Source organism: Etheostoma cragini, chromosome 8 (genome assembly GCF_013103735.1).
Source record: "Etheostoma cragini isolate CJK2018 chromosome 8, CSU_Ecrag_1.0, whole genome shotgun sequence".
Taxonomy (NCBI): Eukaryota; Metazoa; Chordata; class Actinopteri; order Perciformes; family Percidae; genus Etheostoma; species Etheostoma cragini.
This window is the reverse complement of record NC_048414.1, coordinates 19,882,412-19,901,926: the sequence shown is the minus strand read 5'-3', so window position 1 is coordinate 19,901,926 and position 19,515 is coordinate 19,882,412. Positions and strand designations below refer to the sequence as shown.

At 40.0% G+C, this 19,515-nt stretch overlaps 1 protein-coding gene across 1 annotated transcript in view; it reads right to left on the bottom strand.

Moving 5' to 3' along the window:
* Positions 1 to 19,515, bottom strand: part of lrrc4ca (leucine rich repeat containing 4C, genome duplicate a) — a 54,556-nt gene that overhangs the window by 22,194 nt on the left and 12,847 nt on the right. The window lies entirely within an intron of this gene.

Genomic DNA, 19,515 nt, shown 5'->3' with positions numbered 1-19,515 from the left:
GAATACTTAAATATATAGTGTGAAACCATCTGTAGCTACTTCGTTACATGGGCTCCATGGATGACAGATGAATAATGCATTGTTGGGAAAGATTAGGATGTATCTACTCAACTACCAAAAATGCAATTTTTTTAAACCCCCAGGATAGAGTTCATCTAATTTTAAATTCTCTTTACTGTTTCTAAATAATCATTGAGTCATCTTGTTAGTTTTCCCACCACTTACTCAGCACTGTCTCCTGATGCTGATATGTTAGTGCCTTTTGAGAACCTCTATCAAACAAGAGGAGCTTTACAGTACACTATTGTGAGGAAAAAGAGCTCATTCTCCAGGGACAAGTGGACAGTCAAAGCCATAATGCCTCAAAAACACACACAAACACACACATGCATAGCAGGGACACAAAAACACACATATGCCAAACACAGAGGACTGACCCTGCTGAATAAATTATGGGGGACAAAAGCAAACGGAGATAGAGCTCTCCATCTCGCCTGCCATCCATTAGTGCAGAGCAGGAACTGTGAGTGCAAATAAGCTTATGTTTGAACCACTGGAACATTATTGTGTACACCCATCATGACCTCTATCTTTGTTTTAAGATAAGGTTTTTGCCGCCTCTGTCTCATATATGCAGCGTTGCCAACAAGTCCTGTTTTCACATCACTGTTGTGTTTCACCTAGACGACCAGCAGCTAATACAACCCAGCAAACATACCTTAAAGCATCTAATGTGCTGCTGATGACATAACAGAATAAAATTAAATAGAATAATATTTGAAATAGGGGGTCGTTGCTTATGAATTTGCCGGTTTTAGTGGAATGGAACAGTTTTGCAGAGATTTCTTACTCATTCTGTAACAGGTTCAACAATTGAACAGCTGTCGTAGTAAGTATATTGAATTTTAGGGACTAGTTTTAGGCACAGGTTTGGTGCTCTAGTGAGCATTTAAGGCAGCAGGACAGTGTTTGTGGGACTGACTCAAATAAAATACATGGCTCACTTTTATCTTAACACGAGAACATGTTTTTGGACAATGAAGCTTTATGCAACAGGGCAAAAAAGCTATATTTGACTATGGCTACTCAGACACTACTTGTTAGTAGGATAAATTCATAATTATTATCATTTGTTGACATTGAGGAAAATATTACGTATCATCAGACTTTTCTCTCAGCCACTCTAAAGCTCTGCAAAGCTATGTACACGGAAATAAAATGGTACAATGACGCTAAGGATTGAGATAAGATTATTCACAAGCGATACACGTAACATATGTTAAAGAGGACCTGGTAATGTAAGTGTACATTTTGTAAAACAACGTGAAGAACAGCAAGTTGAGGAAGAATTATCCAAGTCTCTCGGGCACAAACTTATAGGGGGGCAAATTATGGTTGCAGATAGTGATGGATATGGGCTTCGTCATTGCAATCATCATCATTGTTGTTGTTATCAACAACATCAATATTGCAACACACACACACGCAGCCCGTGGCTTCCTCCTTCTTTGACAAAACACTACATGATTGCATTTTTCAAAGCTTTTCTCGGGTCAGTGTTTTGGAAGGACTAAAGGATGTATGTTCTTTCTAATTAAGAACAAAGAACAAGACTCAAGCCTGTCAGTCTGGTCTGCCAGAGACAGCTGCTGGTTTAATGGCAGTTAGGTCTTGGTAAGCAAAGACATGAAACATAATGTAATCTGCTACTTTATAGTCTTACTATGCACACATGATTTTTTTCTCACTGCCACTGTCCAAATTTGGAAAGTCACACACAATGCCAACGGGCAGCAGATTGGTCATCTGTGTGTGGCAGATCACGGTGGACTTGCTGCCTCTTCAAACACTGAATCCCCAAAAATGTAGTTAAAACTAATTGGAATGAAAATCATAGTACCTAGGTTGCAGCAATTACATTTAAAGAAACATTTTATTGCTACCTTATATTTCGCATGAACACCAGAGCACCATCTGTTATCTCATCACATGAGACACCAGTTATTCCAATAAACTTGTAGTTGTATCTTTAAGGGTCTGCAAGACATCAAAGATCTGCTCAGCCATTAGTTTTCTTCTCTTTTTATCTCCAATGAACTCACAGAGATAACGTCCCTCTCTGGAAGAGCAGTACTCCAACAAATCAAGACTAATGTCAGTGCCTTCTGCACCAGAACACAGCATATTTTGACCCACAGGTCACACTACATCACCCACTGGAAATCACCAGAAATGCATGTCAGGCTGAATCAATTGGCTGCACAGCCACTCGTTCAATTAAGATCTTGGGTCTGTGTGGTTTGCAGTGTGGTGAGTACAGGCTCCCAAAGGAGCAGTAAGTGCTGAAATCAGCTCAGCCGTGGCTGCCATTTGTCATTATCTAATGGTAAATCCATCTGTGTCTGGTAGAGGGCCCTTGCCAGGCCAGTTTTTTAAGTGCCCTGACAATAAGGAAAAAAGAAGGATAGGGATAGACAGATAGATATATAGATAGATAGATAGATAGATCACATTTAAAATATCAGATATTAGTTACAATTTACACTTTTGTTGTTAAATGACTACAGAATGGCTCTATTCCACTTGATTTTGCTCACAAATTAGGCAGAGAGATCATATCAAGAAGTTTAAAAAGATCCATGAAATCTCAAAGGTTTACTTTGACATAATGCACGCAGCAATACCATGGTGACGAGATAAAACAAATTAACGGACTAAAGCAGGAATTAAGATGGAATACAATTATCTGGAACAAAGAATGCCATTTTGTAATTCTCAATTACATGATCTGTGACTTAATTAAATTAGAATGCGGCTAAATAAGTACTTTAATATGAATTTAATTAATACACGTCTCAGCTTTGTACACCATTTGTCTTTAGACAATATAAAAAATAGCAGGCCTATTCTGGTTGTGTGTGTGTGTGTGTGTGTTTGTACAGTATTGCTTGTTTCTGCACTGGATCATGCATTATCAGTTGATAATCAAATCCACTTGACAACCAGACTTTCTAGAAAAACTGACAAATATGCTTTGAAACTGAAAGTGATTCAGAAGTACTGTACGGTGAAGCCAGATTTTCTCATTTGTAATTGTCACACTGGTGCAAGGTGATGTCTATTTATTTAAATAGGGTGGCTTCATGTACTCATTTCCAGGATGACACAAAACGTGGATATCTACGAGTCCAGCGGTATTAAAATGGATGTAGGGCTGAACAGCAAAACACGATACAACACAGATCGCTGCATGTAGGGTTGTGGCCAAAAGCTATATGCCACACACCTGTTGTCAACACATGACTTTTGTTTTAAAGAGATGCTTTTACCGACCCCCAGTTACAACATTAGTTTCAACCTGTGCTGTACCAAAAGGATGCCACTAAGAACCTCTAGTCCTAATTAGTGCAATCAGGGGATATATGGAATTAATATGTCTGATTAAGTGCCTGACTGAATTAGCATTTGAAGTCCAAAGAGAGTTCAAGCAGGAGGGCTGGGATGAGGTATGTTTTGCAGATAGAAAGAAATGCTGATAAACTGGGCTATACAAGGAAATTACCAAAGGGGAAAGGTAGGAATACTGTGCTATGAAGCGTTTTACTCTACATAAAACATTCCTTTGGTTCTTGTTTTCATGTAGGCCAATTTTGTCAGTTTGATTCCTTATTTTTGACAAGGAATTGTTCCTTCTTCTCATCTGCTTGTGAAATGGATCCATGTCACCCTCCTAGCTTAGGCTTTCACCAGTATACAGACCAGCTGTCACTTGTTTATGATGGGAGAGGTAACGGGCTTGGACCCATGAAAAATGTTTGGCATTTGAAGACATTGTGATCTCTTTTCCTATAGACCTTGTCATAAAGGATGAGAGAACGACATGGGGACGCTTACACTGAGAATACGCTAAAGGTGGCACACAGAGGGACGTGTTCAGAGAAAGACAAATAGGAACACACTACTCAAAAGGCAGGCTTGAAAAGTCAGGCATAAGGTAGTTTGAGGAGATGCAGGGAAGATGAAAGACACAGACTGCATGGTTAGCCCCAGAGAGAGGAGTAAATTACCAATATGAAATCTCTCCCTCGAAAGGTCTGACTCTCATATGAAAGGCTGGCCAAAGCCTCTGAAGACAAAATGAATGAGAACGGATGCCATGTTACCACAGGGTGATACAGTAGTCGTAACATAATGCGTAATCAATGCAAAAGCAATCTGGGATTATTCAATAAAAAAATAACTGTTTGCAGTTTGAGTCAAAATGTGACAATTCTTGATAATGAATAAATGTGAAAGAAAAAGAAGAGCTGATCACTCGTAAAACAGTGAAAACAGGGAAAAGAGAACTGTATGTAGTAGAGAGGAGAGAGTAACAAATTCTAAGGTAAGGCTGATAAATGAAACCTTGGAGTGGGAGAAAAGGACAATACAAAACAAGAAGAAAAGGCAAAGTGGTATATAGAAATCTCTGTGGTGAATGAGTGTGATATGTGAACAAAATGGGTGAGAGACATGTGGAGGGAAAAAAGAAAAAGCTTGAGGAGCGCAATAGAAAATTCTTTTTTTGATTATCGTTCATTTTATTTTTTGGTGTGATGAACATCATGGTGAATCAATGGGTGTGTCTGTCTCCAGGAAGAGATGAGGGCAGTAGCTGAAGTGGCTAGCCTGCTGTCCCATCAAAGAAACATGGCAAACTGACAAATTAGAGAGTTAATTTTGCCCTTCTGTTCTTTCTTCAGATTTTACTCATTTGGATTTTCCTCCAGGAAATAAATAGCTGTCTTCAATTGGTGCGCTGTTTCATTCAGGAACTAACTTTTTTAGACAGTCACCAACCTGTTATGACATAAAAACTATGTTGTAAAAACCAATTCTGAAAATCTGGATCATTAGGTAGGCACTAAGAGCGTGCAAACTAAACTGCATAAAATGTTTAATAGTTTGTTTTGTCAGCAGAAGCATGGTCACTGCACATTGTGTTTTTCTCTGTTATTGACAATGCCTACAGATGGTAATGTTGATAACCAGTGCTGTGATATTTACTATGGATATTCATGGTCCACAGAGAATGGTTCAGTTGATATTGGTGACACTGCCACATCTCTTATGTCTGTCACCGTTTCTGAATGTCAAAATCCGCACAGCTTTCTACGTCACTAGCAGAGACGAGGTGGCTAACAGTAGCATGCTAGTGCTAGCATGCTAGCTCATTCTCGATGGCAAAACACTGCTACAAAACACACTAGTTCACAACAACCTACAAAAGCACTACTTGCACGTCCCTGTTCTGCAGGAACAGGGACGTGCAAGACGTGAACTTCTAACTTCAAAGTTAGAAGTGTGCCCTCGCTTGGAAGAAGTCTTAAAAGCTAATCCTGCCTAGTACTGTTCATAGACAGTAAAGAAAGCTAGCTAGCTGAGGTGATCTTACCTAGCTACGGTGCATATGCGACTCCCAACAAAGATAGTATAGAAGTGAGACGTCTCACTCTGTAGCTAAAACAGATACAAACAACGAAGACATTGTGTGTTTAAGAAGGAAACCATGTAAACCTATTCTGGTACAACCTCAAAATGCAATTATGAACCTGAAATTAGCTTAATATGGGCGCTTTAAACAACGTGGGCACTGGACGGGAAATTGACAACTGCATCATTCTTAAACTAACAAAGACATTTGCATTTTGCGCTGCGCTGCGCCGGGTGCAAGATAGGGTCCCATGTGTTTTTATCTGAGCTATAATCCCCTTATGTTTATAATTTCAGGCTTTAGACAAAAAAACAATTAGATTATTCCACTAAAAAAAACACAATTATTCAATGTGGATTACAGCCGCTTTGAATAATTGTGGTCCCCAGAGCATAAATCATGTTCTTGGGTCTCTTTTCTATTCTGATCTCACAGTGACTTCCTGAATAAACACATCTTAACTGAGTGGTGTTTCCTGCTTTCCTGCAAGAATTCCCATTTGAACTATTAAATCCCAATTTGCAGATTGAAACTTGAATCCGTGCTCCCCAGAGGATGAACCCATTTGACTTTGGTGACCACATAGCCTTTCCTCTTGTTCCACCCTGTGTTAACCTTGCAAATATTAAATCTCATTATCATATGAGGCATGTAACAAAATAAAAATGCTAAATGATGCCAAGCAGATAAATCCATTTGATTTTAATGACCCCATGACCTTTCTAAACACACTACCCTCAGGACAAACTTTACATTCAATTACATCTTTTCTTCCCAATATATTTTTAAATATCATGGTGTAATGAACATGACATACAGTACTTTAGAGACAGCTTCAGGGCTCGAGACTTGAGTGTTTGTTTTATGTGTGCACAAGTGTATTCATTTGTATCCACACTATTGAACAACTGTTTTTTGTGTGGAATATATGCCACAATTTTGCTTTGGAAAAATTTACCTTTCACTTTGTCTCAGCTTCAAAAACCCAGTTCATAAGCCAGCATAACACCTTCTTAGTGCATGCATGTCTTTTTCCATACGTTGACACAATTCTTCAGCCATTTTTCTGAAAATCCACGTGGACACATTTAATTGTGAAGTGCAAAATCCAACAAAAGACTTGTAAACAGGCTACAAATTGCAACAATGCAAAAGAGTGAGCACGCAGGAGAGTAGCTACCCCACTCCCTGTTGGGCTCAACTCTTGGGATCCTAAGCAGATTTACAGTGCAATATCAGCACTAAGCAGACAATCATTACGGGCATCAGGAGTAGAAGTTGATAGCAGAGTTAGTTAAGAAAATGCTGACATGCTACCAGAGAAAGGTTGTAATAAAAAGGACCAGATTTTAATGATGATTACCATGCTAAAGGCAGGCAGTGGAATGGAGAGATAGAAAGAGAGAGGAAGACAGGCAAGCATCTGTATATTAAATGTGTTAATATGATTTTTCCTAAAGCCAAGTTGGAACTGTGCAGTGTAGAAGAGGAACATGTTTGTACGGAGCTTCTCTTCGACGTTTGTTTCACCGCTAGTTACTACAAAGGCGCTTGCTACAGGTATGCTACATTCAAGAGACCTGTTACTCAGCAACAGGTGAAAATAGGGGCGAGGTTGCACAATAACGTTAAAATGACTCGAACTTTTAGCAAGTGAATTACCTGTATGTGTGAATCTCACGCATCTGTTTTGTTGTTGAATCTACAGCATTTAGAATAGGTAAAAATGTGTGATAATCACGATTAATTGAGAGTTAACGATAACATTAATGTGATTAAGCGTGATTAAAAATTTGAATCGTTTGATTAGTCTCCATCAAAACTAGACATACAGTACACATGGGAGACACCCTTTACTTAGCTTTTTGCATGAAAGCCCAGGGAGAAGCATTAGATGGCAGAGGGCACTCATGCACAATCAGCAATGAGCCTCTCTCCTCACAATGCTTTCCAGAACAATCTTGCACCAGACTAGCCTTAAGCTTCAGCCAGGCACTGCCAGTCGTGCTTGCACAGGGAACAAATGCTCCATTGCGGGAGAGATAAGTAAATGTTCCTTATTCTGTTTTGTACTATGTACCTTGACACAGGCTGATAACACAAGAGTGAAGGAGGGCGGAGGTAGAATGATGCATCTCATACGTTAGTGTGTGAGTCATCATGAAGCTAAATGTGCTTAAGTGGGGAGGGAAAAAGACAGAAAGGATGCAGGGTGAGTGTTAAATCTGTTACGTAGTTGTGGTTCCTTTATTTGTGGGCAAAACCCTCTCTCTTTGATGACCAGACTTGCATGTGAGAGTATTTTTAACATAATATAGTATTCTACTGGTCTACAAAAATGTTCAAATATGTACTATATAGTGAATAAATTATGCTCTATACAGTGTAGTAAGCGTGGGTTTAGGTCCATGAATCTGTTGTGAATTTGTGTTTTAAATATTGTTACCTTCCGCAAAATGAACATGTTGTGGCCATCTACATATTCAATACATATGGACAGAGTGATGTGAAGGTTTGTGAAGAGGTAAAGAGGGTAGACAGAGAGATAACTACATGGAAAGTGAACACTTCTCCTGGGAAAGCTCTCTTTCTCTCTCAGGAAGGAGAGGGAGGCCGTCTGAAGAGGTTATTATTTTTCATCTGGAGATGGAAACTGAAGAGCGGTGGGGAGAGCCCCAGTGGAATTACTGACTGAAGATGTACCCTCCTGGGGCTACTGTCTTTCTCTTCTCCGTCTTTCTCTCGCTCACTTTCCATCTCCCACCTTTCTGATCTCCACCAGAGCGCTGCCACTGTCTCTCTGGGAGATGGGGCATTCTCTATGCCATCTTTGCCTTTCTCACTGTCAAACTCTATTCATCCCACACTCCTGTGGTCTGCAGAGCTCTGCTTGGCTATGCTCGGCTGTAACTGCATCCAGCGAGCTGAGCCGGGTTGTTCTCCAGGCTCCTCCCAGGCTTGTCTAGCTCTACGTGGGAAGCAACGCATCTTATCCCAGCCCTCCTCATTACCAGCATTCCCATCACACAGTCATTAAAAAAGCCACTTGTCCTCCACCATCCCCCCTGGTGTTTTTCTTTCATCATTCCATTTCTCTGTTCGGATGAACTGGTGGTGTGTATGTCTTGGCTGACACCTTTACTCCACTAGGACCAGAGTGAATTATTGGGAGACAGAGAAGTGGAGCTAAATAATCTTTGTAAGGCTGCCTCTCCATGGCTTGTTACAGTCATTCTTGTGTTGTCATGGGAGTCGATGAAAGGCTGCCTTTGGTGCATATTTCTCTTAATGAACAAAGGTGTCAAATGCGTCCTTACATTCAAGTCATTTGGGAGGTTCCCCACAGCTACAAAAAGTCAAGATACTAAAAATAAGAGGGCTGTAGAAAGTATGCAAGGCAACTCCTACTTTCAGACCAATGCTAGGTAAAGCCTTCCCCTTTCTACCATCTAGGGAGGGATCCAGGCCTTGTGTCAGTGCAGGTATTCAGCAAGTACATAATTAAGAGGACATTGTTGCTACAGTAGAGTAAAGTGCTCCTTAGCAGCAAAGCTCCTTTGTAAGAATTCTCACCTGGTGAGTGTGTGGTACCGCAGTGGTTTGCCCTATTCCACATCCTGACTACTCAAACCCACTTCACTATCCTATTTTATACGATGGATAAAAAGAGGATGAGTAAATCATCACGTTTTTTTTTACATTTCTATGGAGGAAGAGAGAGAAAGAGTGTGTGAGAAGAGGGACAGTAATAAAGGACCTTTTGCAACAGTAGAGTGGGGTTTGCATAGGGACATGCTTTACATCACTCCTCAAATAGAATCAAGCCCAGCCTCTGTTAATCTCTCTCACAACAGTAATGAGAAAAAGGACTCTGCTTTTTCTGCCTCTCAAAGTCACAAGCTAACAATGGATATAGAAGAAATAAAAATTACCCCCCGCCCATCAACCCCCACACAATAACCTCTTTATTTTCTTCTTCCTTCTTGTGCCTGTCCCTCCCTTTGCCCTTCTCCCTCCCCTCTGTCCTTCTCTGCACTCCATCCCGTGCCTAGTTAACTTCAATGGTTGTAGTGGAAGAATGCTGAGGATGCAGGTCTATGGCAAAACCAGCATCAATTGGACTCTAAAGTGCACTTTATTTTTTGTCCCCCCCCCCTGCCAAATTAAATTACGCTATAAATTATAAAAAAAGCCCAATGGAAAAGCAATGAACTTTAATTATCGAAGCAGATCCTCAGCATGGGTCACTGCTCACTACACCGTGTGCTTTCACACTGCACATGCGCTGGCTTGGGGCCACTGTTATGATCTGCTCACAAATGTAAATTTAAATTTGTGAGCAGATCATAACAGCGGTCCCAGTTTCCCATTTAATCATCAAACCTACCGAGTCAGACATCAGTTTTTTACATCCACCTACATTGCTCCCATACGTATTGGTCCAACTAATTGTCAAAATAAAATATTCAAATTAGCTGTCTGTATTTGTCTACATCACTACAAACATCCTCTAATTACTTACAAAATAGTAGAATAGGATAGGATAATAAGATAGAATGACTTATACCCATTCAATAAACCGAAACGTGATAGTCTAACATGTACAAAGGAAATTGAGTAATTTATTTTAGAAACCCATTGTCATTTTTTTGTTGTATGTCACAGAAAAATTCAGCCGAGAACACTAGAGACGCAGTGGGAAACAAATTTAGCATGATAACTAAGACTGTTTCCCCCCATGTGGATTGGCTAGATGAGGTAACGCATGTCTGAGAGCAAGCGAGACACAGAGAGGAGAGATAAAGCGCGAGACAGCAGCTGTGACTCCCCTCTATTTCTTTTTTGGGAGGACTGCCAGGTCAGATGGCATGACAGGACGTGACCTGTGTAAAACGTTACAACCATTTGCAAGTGTTTTATCTTTCTATTTTTAAGTGTGCAGTGTAAATTCTGACCTGTACTGAAATATATGTGGAAGGTCTGCTTGGAATGCCAACAGCAGCCTTTTGGTTTAAATCCACTCGTCTTTCCTGCTGCAGTAAATTTTCGAAAGAGAGCTGAGAAAACCTGAAAAAATAAAAGCTTCTTTTAGCATATCAAGACTAAAAGAAACATTGTGTTACATGTCATATAAAAAGGGTAAAGATTTGTATGCTTTCTTTCACAAGGCACGCGGTTGTGTAACAGCCCAATTCCACTGAATAACAGGTCTTCGAGTATTATTATGTAAATCTCTGATTTTGCTCTGTATATTGTTTTGGGCCTGATATCATCAGATTGTACATATATTATAAAGATGCATGCACTGATGTGGAATTGTAAATTTAATCTAGATACTCTACGTTATTTGGCTTCATCGACATGCAGCACTTGAGGATTTTGAGGACATCAAACAAAACAGGAGCAGTGAGATGAGATGAATGACGAAGTAAGCCATCAGTCTAGTGTTACAAGGTCAGATAAGCTTGCTGAAGTATCATTGTTTGGGTGCGAATTCACATGCGCTTGTTGAAGATTTGTTGTTGTTGAAGAATTGTGATAAAACACTAAAGTTTAGAATTACTCATGTAACAATATGATGGTTTTGCATAAAAAGTCAGCAGTTATCAATAGAACACATAAGTGATACTGTGTAACTTTTTCTGAACAGCGGCCCAACTCAAGGTCATAATGATGAATGCAAAAAGGTAGTGGAGTAGCACAAAGAAGATCCAGAAAGTCAGCCAACTGACTCAGTAATGTCAGTTATACACAGATTTCCAAATCTAATTTGCTTACATTAGCTTACATTTACCACCATAAATTCCTGGTCATCCCAGGTTAGCTACATAAACCCAGACCAGCAAAGGTGGATTTCATTGTTTATAAATTCAACTGCCAACTGATACTTTTTAGCTTGCGCAATAAGGCTTCTGACAAGTTCTTGTTGAAAGGCAGATTTTGATTGGTTCACGTAATAAAAAATTGGAACATGGTAAGAAGTAGTACCAAGCTTGATTCCATTTTGGTCACAAAGAATGTCTGGATGATTCAATACTGAAGAAATACACAGATCTTTACAATTCCACCATTAGGCACTTTTTAATAAACACTTATACAGTAGTTTGGTAAACTCCTGCGATTTAGAGGTGTCATTTAGTTCGCTTTGAATACACTTTGACAAAGGCACCAAATATTGTAAACAAATGTCATATGGTTGAAAGGGTTGCTTGTTTATTGGACAGAATTCTCGAATGAAAATCGCCAACACTTCCTGGTCTGAGAAATATTGGAGCAACGCCAAATCTGTAAAATCTTGGTTTTCTGGTTTTGCTTCACTGTTACTAATACTTTAAAAGAAGCAGCTGGTTCACTTTGCATATTTATAATATAATCACGTACGCTTCAGTACAAACATGATCCGACCTTAATCCAACCCAAATACTAGGTGTAATCCCAAAGTTTAAAGTAAATGGTATATGTAGTTAGGCGTTCTTTGCAATCTTGGATATGGCAGAGCATGCAAACCGTAGCAGCTTGCAATGTTTCTGTCACACACTGCGGTTAGACTCGCCGCTAATCGTATCTCTGTGGTCAAACCAACCGACGCTAAAGTTGGAGATACATGGAGATGTAAGAATTATGAAATATCCAGAGTACAGGACCTTCTTCCTGTATTTAATTCCTTACTCTGGCCCCAGACACATCTGACCAATAAGGGGAGTGAATGTTCTTGAGTGGTTTGTAGTGGAGCATTTTGGTTTGCTTGTACTTTTCTCCGTGTGAAACCGAACCAAACCAAGGAGGAAACGCTCCAAGTTTACAAACTCCTCAACTGATTCAGACAAGAACAAACAAACAGGTGTGAAAACGACCTTAGATTACCTTAAAAAATACGTTACCACTAAAACATACAGTCACTAATGCAGATGTTTCAATGAGAAGGAAATTAAATAAGCGATGCTGCCTCCCCTTACACATTCTCACACTCACACACCACCTCAGATTTCCTTGTCGAAATAGGTCTGTTGTAGAATTGAATTATGATGAATCATTATTCGTTGGTGTTGTCTCCTGGTGGTTTACATAACCGGGATTTAATAATAGAACTAGTGCACGAATGCTCTCCCACAATACTACTGGTACTGCTCCCTGACCAAGAAACAGTACTCAGGTTTTTAGCTCTATTCTGAGAATGAGTCAGAGAGAGAGAGAGAGAGAGAGAGAGAGAGATGAAATGAGCCGAAGAAGAACATTTCCCCTGCCACATCCCTGCCGTTCACCCTGCCGAGTCACAGGCATCTTGGCCTCTGCGGTTTTGCAGATGCAGAAATGTCTCAAGAGCTTGTGCATTTCATTTGGCATCAACAACCGCAGATCAAAACAGTGGAGCACACAGCTTTGTTTCAGATTTGCTCAAGAGACAGGGTGATGTTTCAGTTTGAACTTGAACACATATCCTATTACAGATGATGCCGGAGCACTCAGTGCTACAAGTTGTACGCAGCACACTTCTGCAACGCATCGTCGGAGAGTGTGACTTCCGCCATTAATGACTTCTTGTGTGCAGACACCAGACAGACATAACCACATACACAGTATAACTACTTGACAGGTAACTAAAGAAAAAGAGAATCGTGTTCAGATCTCCGCACACACTGTGTTAAACTACAAAAAATAATTTGCATTTCTTGACTGTCTTTTTAAAATAGAAAATGTAAGGTCCTTAAAAATTCATAGGGAATGTTTTTAGACAGACCTTCTGACAAATTTGGCAACCCTTAACCTTCATTCCTGACAAAATACTGGCAGACAAATAACAGAGCTTCAGCTGGAGATGGACAAAAGCCTGACTGAGGGACACGCTCAGCTGGCAGACATTTAACTTTAACTGAGACCCCGGGAGTGTGTGTGTGTGTGTGTGTGTGTGTGTGTGTCTGTGTGTGTGTGTGTGTGTGTGTGTGTGTGTGTGCGTGTGTGTGTGTGGGTGTGAGTGCGAGTCTGAGACTAAGACAGACTCAATGTTAGCAGTCACATCACATCACAGTTTGCAACCACATTGATTAAGAGTCACCATGCAGACTAATTTGCACTTACTATATATCAATATATTCTAAATTTTTTTTTCTAATGCAGCTTTAATTTATGTAATTAATGTCTTGCTTTAGTAGGCAGTAGTGAATAATGCATCAACTACTCACATGTGTGATTATATGTATGTAGACATGTGTAATCAGTCATTTTGTGTATGTGTATGTGCACATCTCTGTTCTAGAGCAGGGGAATTGAATGTCAGTATGTTGTATATACTGTATATTTGTAGGTGTTTTATTTATCTCTCTCTATTGAGGATGCATTCCTTTGAGAGACTCAAAGCAAATTCTATTGTAAACCCTGAGCTACTGAGGGACTGCGAGAGGCAAAGCCATCTATCAGAGCTGGACATATCCCCCGTATGCAAACAAATGAATTAGAGCACTCGCTTCCCACCAGACCCACATCACAGAAGAGCAAAATAAGGTGCAAGGATGACAGGAGAGAAGGGATACCATATAATAAGCTGAGATTAGAAAACTCTCTTGTGGGGGCAAAGCGAAAGGACATGCAAATATGAGGATAAATGAGGAATAAGGTCAAGTGAATTGGTTCTGTGAAAATGAGAGGAGGCCAATACCGAGCGTAAAAACTCTTCACCTCTTGTGAAGTGAATGGCGCTGAAGACAGGGGGGCTGTAAGATCTGTGGTTATCATTTAAAAGGTCTGTAATCATTGGAAGTGGGTGGACAAGAACCTGACTGCACACAGCTGCGTGTCGCTTTTTGTGGCACTGTGGTGCTGTCGTCCTCTAGGAATGATTAACCCAGAAGAGCTTAATATAGAAAGAGAGTAAGAAATAGATGGTAAGGAAGGATGAGAGGGAAAGAGAGAGAGGAGGGCATGGAGGACATTATTGTATTCCATGGAGAGTTTACTCTTTACCTCTGCACATCAAAGCATGTTCACCACCGTTTAGCAATCTGTCTGCTAATTAATCATGCACTGTAATCAGTCAGAGGCACTGAAATACTGTGTGTAAGTTTGGCTGTGGGGGCATGGTGTGTGTGGGTAAACAGGTGCATACTGGTGCATATTGAGAATAATAGCGGCTGACTAAATATCACTGCTACTGCAGTGTTCCTGTCTGTGGCTACAATGTTCATGCAATCAGGCTTTGATATTTAGGGTATGGGTTAAACTTGTCATATTGCTTCTGAAAATGCAGTACAGAGGTGACTTTATGATATATTATCATTGTTAACCTCAGACATCAGAGCAATGAGCAAAGAATAGTGTAGCTCCTGATTGTGGCAAAGTATGTAATCTACTAGGTGAAAACGTTTGCAGTATTCATGATGCTGATAATCATCGGCAGATTGGTCGTATCACAGTGATTGGAGATGGATTGACTGCGTTGCCACTAGGGCGAGCAATCATGTCTGCAGCTATTCTGGCTAATTGTGACATGGTGGCAGTGGCAGCAGGGGTGGGCTGGGTTAGCATCCGACACAGAACACCAGCCAAGCCTGCTAGCTCCCATGCAGCCATCAGCGCTAATCTCCCGCTATGTGCTAACAATAGTGCTGATGTGCTTGCTTTCTGAAGGAGCTTTGCTCCCCCCAAGCCTGCCTTGTTTGTGCAATGCCCCAGCAGCCAGCCGTCTTTAGCTTTCCCATTACAGAGGGAACAGTAGAGCTAAAATCAGCCGGGGTAATGATTGAAGGCATGCAGGTTACCGGATTCGGCATCACATGAGCTAGGAAATGTGGAGGATGTGGATAAACAGTTCTCTAAACCAATTACTTTGCATAATGCACACTGAGATTAGTGAAAGAGAAAAACTGTGAAGCAGTGCAGTGGAGATGGGGAGGAGGAAGATACAGCACTTGGTGTTAAACATTGCACAGACGGAGAGAGAGAAAGAGATAGAGAGAGAAAGAAAGAGAGAGAGAGAAACTACAGGGGCCAATACAAAATAAAAATAAATACCCTTAAAATAATGCTATGAGTCAGCAGGAATTGGTGATGGTGATAAATGTGGAAACATGTCTTTTTAAAATATGTACTTACATGGAAACACTGAGCATCAATGCATCCCTTTCTAAAGGGTACCTAACAATAGCTGCTGAATCATAGGTAGGCCTAGAGCAAATTGTTGTCAGTTTTTTCACTGTTGTTTTTTTTTTTACAGATTTTCACTAAAGACAATTACCTTAAAAGAAGCTGATTGGTCTAATTTTACCTGACTTTTCTGTTCCATTCACATCAACATTTTCATTCCTGATACCAGAAGACACTGTTCTCCAAAGTTTACAGTCCATACATATAAGCCACCACATGACCTATTGTGTTGGTATGATTAGGCTGTTAGGTTTACTGTATTTGAAACACAGAATCTGCATAATGTATTATGCACAGTGTCTAATCAATCAGATGGTACATCAAAAATGTTGAGATCCCAACGCTCCTTCCTTCATAACTCAAGGGACAGATGTGCAAACAATGGACTATTTAGTCATGTGCCTACAAGGTACATGAAATGATTATGATTTTTAAAAGTGATCATGAGAGTATATGTGAACAGGATGTATGTGACAGGAATAAGGGAACTGAAAGAAAAATATGCCGAGGCCAACAGGAAGAGATGAGTGTATGCTTACAGTAATAGTATGTGCTTACGAGAAAATTGGAAAAAGAGGTGTATGTGTTAAAGAAAGGCCCAAGGGAGGTTTTGGGTGTCTAGCTGAATATAAGGCAGAAACAGACAAAGATTGGTGTTCTTCCTCAGTAGATCTCAGAGGGCGTTTGACTGGACAGGACATCTGGAATGGACCCAACAACTTAAAATAAGAGTCGGGATTTAAACAAGGAAACAGCTGAAGAAAACTTCAGAAATTGTCTTCAGTGGACTTTACGAGACAGAAGCCATAAAGTGTAACCACCATGACCAAACCTACTGGAAAAATATCGGACTCTGGAGTTTCTCTCCTGTTCAACTGCCGCAACAGCCGAGGATTAAAAAGACATTTTGAAAGCTTTGTACAAAGCTTCAAATTTCTAAAGGATCATCCCGCTCGGAAGAAAAGAGATTCAAAGTCCTCCCGGCCAGGGCGACTCACTCTTAACTATTGAAAACAGGTTTTATCCTTCAACTATTTCAATCAATTAGTAATTTTGTGATTAGTATAGTTTAAATTAGTCAATTAGTCTTATACGTCAATCTCTTAATCGATAATTTTAAGTTTAATAATTTTAATCAGATTTTGAATTTCAGTTTTAATCACTATCATAACATTAGTTTAGATATTGGAATAATTTTAAACTAATCATTTTGATTTTAATCATTAGGTTGTATGCTTGCCCTTGCTCAATTCTGCAACAAAGTATATAATTACTTTTAAAGTACAAGTAGTAGATATTGAATTTATTCATCTTTTAAGGTTGTAATTCATTAGGTCACGTGTTTTTAACATCTTTAAAAGGTTCTTATAGGTTGCTCTAGCCGTTGTTTAACTTATCCTTGGTGTCTATTCTTCCTGGTTACTAAAAACAATCCTAGCAACCATGCCGAGTGCCCTGATCCAGAGCTGTCGTTAACGGGCGTGGCTGGGGTGGTATCTGGCTCTAGGGCGATTCAGTCAGGTGCCATTTCAAAGTAAGAAGGATAGGCATTCGGAAGAAGATAGCTAGAAGCTAGGCAAATCTCTTTTAAACAGCTTAACAGTCCTCAGTCACACCTAATAGGGTAACACCCATAGTTCCAGAGGATCGGCCCCTTTAAACGGAAAGCTGGTCCAGTACCTCTTGAACAGGGGTAAACCAGGAACTAACAGGTAATACATAAACCAATGTACTGGTACTTGTTGTATATTTCAAAAAGAAAATCTAGGGCTGTCACAATTAACGTGATAATAATGAATTAACCCAAAGTCCTTTAAACACCACTAATTTCTTTGACGCTCAATTAACACACATGTGTTCTGTAATTTGGGCCTTTGGGCACTCCGTAGTTGGCGAAGTCAGGAAGCAACGCAGCAGTAACGGCTAGCAGAAACAAACTAAATAACTTGATGAAGAAAAGGGTCTTTTGAATGGCAAGTTCCGTTTTAACGGCCTCCGAGATAGTTATCTCGACAAGGCTAAAGTTATTTGCAATGTTGATATGAATTGAGTTACCAAGTACATCCAGTCTCAAATACCACTTTCTGGCCAAGCATCCGGCTGAGAAGCCAGAGAAGTTCAGAGAACCCTTTTACCCTCGCCAAAGGCAGGCCACACTGGACAGTGTTAAACAGAGACGCCTGGACAACTCACAACAACTGTCAACAGTGATAGCATGAGTTGTCCATTGTTTTGTGTTGAGCTGCTTCAAAAAAATGATGTTTAGTTAACTTTTGCAAGTTTAAATCTGGACTGTTCCAAACACTGTTTCTAATTTTTTTGGATTGTTGGAATAATAATAAACATTTGCATAAAGCAAGCTTTATGTGTCCAGTCCCATGTTGATAAAACTGAAAAAACTTGAAAAATTACATTTAGAACAGAAAAGAAATGTTCGATTAATTTGCGATTAATCGTGGGTAAAAGAAATGTTCGATTACATCAGTTGTTTTTTTTTCAACTGACAGCCCTAGCAAAAACATTAACCATAAATTATAGTTGCTGGATAATTGATCATGTTTAATTTGCTTGCCCACTTGTTGCTCTTAGTCAACAGTTTAATAATTGATAATAATTTAATCAGGAGAGACTTTGTTGCAGATATGCAAAGTTCATTGAACACATGCATAATGGAATGTACGTGAGTCTTTGGAGATTAGACTCTATCTTTGTAAAATTATTTTTTTATCCCCCCCACCAGACTGAAGGAGTCGCCGGAGCGGTCCGCCAGAGGAGCACCCAGGGTGACTGGAGGTGGAAGGGGAGGAGGAGGGTTGCATGCTTTGCTTTAAATGACAGCTGACAGCTGCAGGGAGAGAAAACCGATTTAAAGCAGGGATGTAATGCTGTGATTGGCTCGTGAATTTCATGGCCGATTCGGATTGGTTTAACTAAAAAGGGAACGCCTCTAAACAGGTGATTTGTTTTAGGAAAAGAGAGCGGTGATGGAGTTATTTGAAGTCTTCCCGCAAGAATTTACGATGAGCACCATTAGACGTATCAATGCTACTCTACTGTACTGTACGTGTATGCTAGCTAAGTTACAATGTCAATATTTCTCAGCCCTACACCACTACACCCTGTACTTACTTTCATATGTTTAAGCTTATGTGGCGTTGGGCTTAGAACATTGCAAATTACATTGGACCTCATTGCACTGAAAAGGGGAGGGCTGTGTAATCCTACATTTAACAGCAACCAAATGGTCATTCATTCATAATGCTAGTTTTCTGCAAGCGAGCCCTTCATTATGCCAGACTCTTCCTTGATTGGGTAGAGAGATGAGAGAAGCCTTCCAAATCCTGCTAAGCTGAATGACAGCCAAAGACACAGTTAGAAAAAGTGGGACTGCAATGTCACACATGACAGCAGGTTAGTAGGCATCTGGCAGGGGAACATGAACTTGCTGCCTGAGTTCACAAGCAGGTCTGACACACCAAAAGCCACATCAACCACAATTGGTACACGGGATTTTTGGACTCTTCTTGCACTCTTTTTGGCCTGTTACCCATTTTTTAAAGTGAGAAAGGCCTTCAACTAAATGGGCGATACATTTCACAATCAAATAAAATTGATAATGATGTGCCTTTGCAAGTAAAATTCTTACATCTATAGGAATTGGTGATGTGATAAGTGTGGAAACAGATTTGTTTTAAATGTTTTCTTCGACGGAAAGAGGTCTGAGCATACATGCATGAATGCACTATAGCTTTATATCCTAGATCCACTTGTTCATGCCCAGTACAACAGTCTTTAACGGTCCTGGGTTTGGAAAAGTCAACGAAAATGCAGTGTGTGAACAATTTCCTTCCATTTCAGAAATTCATGCTGAAGGTTTTTCATTGAACCATACAAAACAATACAGT